This window comes from Peromyscus maniculatus, chromosome 16 (genome assembly GCF_049852395.1).
Source record: "Peromyscus maniculatus bairdii isolate BWxNUB_F1_BW_parent chromosome 16, HU_Pman_BW_mat_3.1, whole genome shotgun sequence".
Classification (NCBI taxonomy): domain Eukaryota; kingdom Metazoa; phylum Chordata; class Mammalia; order Rodentia; family Cricetidae; genus Peromyscus; species Peromyscus maniculatus.
The window spans coordinates 41513424-41517880 of record NC_134867.1 but is presented as its reverse complement, the minus strand read 5'-3'; positions in this window follow the sequence as shown (position 1 = coordinate 41517880).

The window sequence follows — 4457 nt, the reverse complement described above, 5'->3', positions numbered from 1 at the left end:
ATCCTATACGATAAAGCAACCCTTGGAGGCATCACCATCCCGGACCTCAAACTCTACTATAGAGCTATAGTAATAAAAACAGCTTGGTACTGGTATAAAAACCGACATACGGACCAATGGAATCGAATTGAAGACCCTGACATTAATCCATGCACATATGAACACCTGGTTTTTGACAAAGGAGCCAAAACTATACAATGGAACAAAGAAAGTATCTTCAACAAATGGTGCTGGCATAACTGGATGTCAATATGTAAAAGATTACAAATAGATCCATATCTGTCACCATGCACAAAACTCAAGTCCAAGTGGATCAAAGACCTAAACATAAATCCAGTTACACTAAACTTAATAGAAAAGAAGATAGGAAGCACTCTTGAACGCATTGGCACTGGAGACCATTTCCTAAATAAAACACCGACAGCACAAACCCTGAGCACAACAATTAATAAATGGGACCTCTCGAAACTGAGAAGCTTTTGCAGGGCAAAAGACACAGTCAATAAGACAAAAAGACACCCAACAGATTGGGAAAAGATCTTCACCAACCCCACATCTGACAGAGGATTGATCTCCACAATATATAAAGAACTCAAGAAACTAGACATCAAAGCACTGAACAGTCCAATTAAAAAATGGGCTAAAGAGCTAAACAGAGAATTCACAAAACAAGAACTACAAATGGCTGAAAGACATTTAAAGAAATGCTCAACATCCTTAATCATCAGAGAAATGCAAATCAAAACGACTCTGAGATACCACCTTACACCTGTTAGAATGGCTAAGATCAAAAACACCAATGACAACCAATGTTGGAGAGGATGTGGAGCAAAGGGAACACTCCTCCACTGTTGGTGGGAATGTAAACTTGTACAACCACTGTGGAAATCAGTATGGCGGTTTCTCAGAAAATTAGGAATCGAACTACCTCAAGACCCAGCCATCCCACTCTTGGGCATATACCCAAAGAATGCTGATACATACCATAAAGATACATGCTCAGCTATATTCATAGCAGCACTATTTGTAATAGCCAGAACCTGGAAACAACCTAGATGACCATCAACGGAAGAATGGATGAAAAAAATGTGGTACATATACACAATGGAGTACTACTCAGCAGAGAAAAACAATGAAAGCATGAAATTTGCAGGCAAATGGATGGAACTAGAAAAAATCATCCTGAGTGAGGTAACCCAAACCCAGAAAGACAGTTATGGTATGTACTCACTCATTGGTGGATTCTAGATATAAAATGAACAATCAGACCACAACCCATAGAACCATAGAGACTATATATATAGCATGGAGGTCCCTAGGATGACTGTGGCATATAATCAATTTCAGTTTTACTCAATTATTGAAAAAAAATAGCCAAATGAATGGAAACACATGAACTATGAACCAAAGGCTGAGGGGCTCCCAGCTGGATCAGGCCCTCTGAATAGGTGAGACAGTTGATTGGCTTGATCAGTGTGGGAGGCATCTAGGCAGTGGGACCAAGTCCTGTGCTCATTCCATGAGTTGGCTGTTTGAAACCAGGAACTTATGCAGGGACACTTGGCTTAGTCTGGGAGGAAGGGACTGGACCTCCCTGGACTGAGTCTACCAAGTTGATCACAGTCCTCGGGGGAGGACTTGTCCTGGAGGAGGTGGGAATGGAGGGTGGGCTGGGGGTAAGGGGAGGGCGTGGGAGGGGGGAGAATAGGGGAACCCATGGCTGATATGTAGAACTGAATGGTATTGTAAAATAAAAAATATATATCACAAAAACACACACACACACACACACACACACACACACACACACACACACACACACACACCTGTTTAAACTGAGCACAGGGGGTTAACCCCTGTAATCCTGGTACTTAAGAAGCTGAAATAGAAGGATTGCTGTGAGTTCAAGGCCAGCTTGGATTACAGCATGAAACCTGTCTCAATAAACCAAAACAACACCGGGGGTGGTGGCGTGCAAGCCTTTAATCCCAGCCATTGGGAGCCTGAGGCAGGTGAATCTCTGTGAGTTCGAGGCCAGTCTAGTCTACAGAGCTAGTTCCAGGACAGCCAAGACTACACAGAGAAACCCTGTCTCAAAAAACAAAAAACTAAAATATCAAAATCAAAACAAAACAAAAAGCCACACCAACCACAACAACCAAGTGCTGGAGAGACGGAGAGATAATGCCGACGGCAAAGCCTCTTGCTGCTCAAGCCTGACAACCCGAGTTCAAGCTCCATCTATAGTCCTAGCACTCCTACGGCAAGATGGAGAGAACTATCCACAGCTCACAGGCCAATTAGCCCAGGGTATGTAGAGCAGCTGATATAGCAGGAGAGACCCTGTCTCAACGAGATGAAAGATGAGAACCAACTTGCTGTGGATGTCTTTCTGTATGCTATGAATATGTGTTGCTCTGATTGGTTGATAAATAAAATGCTGATTGGCCAGTAGCCAGGCAGGAAGTATAGGCAGGGCAAGCAGAGAGGAGAATTCTGGGAATTCTGAGTCAGGAGAGGCCAGCCCGCCATCCAGGGAGCAGCATGTAATGGCACATAGGTAAAGCCACAGAACATATGGCAATATATAGATTAACAGAAATGGGCTGAGTTTAAGTGTGAGAGCTAGTCAGTGGTAGGCCTGAGCTAAAGGCTGAGCAGTTTTAATTAATATAAGCCTCTGTGTGTTTACTTGGATCTGAGTGGCTGTGGACCGGGTGGGACACAGGAAAACTTCTGGCTACACTAACTCCTAAAGGTAGCCCTCTGACTTCCACACTTGCGCAGTGGCACATCCATGCCTAAGTAATTAATCAGTTATTTAAAAAATTAAATACAAAAAGAGGGGATGTAGCTCAGTGGTAGAGTGCTTGCCTGGCATTCTGGAGCCCCTGAGAACAAGCCCCATCACTGATAAAAGATGTAGGGGCTACGGTTCTAACTCGGTGATAGAAAATTTGCTTAGCATACCAGAGACCCTGCGTTTGATACTCAGCAAGAAAAAAAAAATGTTGAGATTGCTCCAGGATTACAAATTCACAGAAATATCTTTACTCTCCTACTAAGTTATATGGGAACACAGCTGAACCGCATTTTCAAAATAAGGCATAAGACACTAAGCTTAATTCAACTAAATAACAATGATTAATTTAGTCTCAATAGAATGTAGTAAGTAAATGTTGTATAAGGAATTTGAATATAAATATAAATATATATGAAGACTGGTTACATCATAATGGTGACAACCATCCAATTAAGAAAGGGGTGGGAGCTAAAGATTTGGGTCAGTGATAGAACAATGACGAGCTCTGGGTTCAGTTCTGAGGGCCACAGAAACAAAACACAAAAACCAGAGCAAGTAACCCAAACGGAATTTTCTCCAACGTTATCTTTTCCCAGAGATAAACAAGTGGCCAACAGACACACGAAAAGATGTCCAGTATCACTAGCTCTCAGGGAAATGCAAATCAAGACACATCTGTAGTAGAATGGCTGTAATAATAATGAGTGATAATAACAAGTGTTAGTGAAGAGGTGGAACCCTCAGTCATTGGCGGTGGGAATGCAAAATTGTGCCACCGCCTGGGAACACAGCCCATAATTCCTCATTAGGCTAAAGACAGTGCTCCTATATGACCCGGCAATTCCACTCCCAGGTATGTATACCTGAGAGAAATGAAAATGTACATCTACAGCAAAGCCTGGAGGTGAGTGTTTATAACATTGCTCATAAGAGTCAGTAAGCAGAAACCTGGATGCCCATTAACTGAGTGGATCAACACAGTATAAACTATCCATGACAATGGGATATTATTTAGCCATAAAAAGGAACTGAAGGGCTAGAACATGAATACACCCTGAAAACGTTATACCGTGGCAAAGATGGCAGCTACAAAAGATCGCAGATTGATTGATTCCTTCGATCTGAAATATCGAAGCATAGGCCAGTCTGTAAAAAACACAGGAGCAATGGGTTCTCGTGGTTGTTATGGGGATGGGGTGTAAAGAGGACCGTTTGTGAGGAGTGACTAATTGCTCCAAATAGACCGTGGTGTGTTCGTATGACCTTCGATATACTAGACAGCACTGAATGGTTCGCTATAAGCAGGGGTATTAGGTTGTATTGAATTCTAGCGTTGTTTTGGGGCAGTCTCACTTACATAGGTCAGCTGCAGCTGGCCTCGAATTCCTGATAGATGCCCTTGCTTGATTATAGGCGTGTGCCACCAGTAGGCTGCCTTACGTGGGCGTTTGAAGTGTTATTCATGGTCTCATGAAGTCAGGGAGGAGCCGGTGGGAACATCGCTTTTTTTCACTTCTATACTGTTTAAACAGTGCTTCCCATCAAGGTTGAAAACAAGGGCAGCACCTGTTGCTTTTGCTCGCAACCCCGCAGGTGGTCCGACTTAGGTGATCTGAGATCGTGAATGTCAGATATTGAAAAAAACATCGTCGGC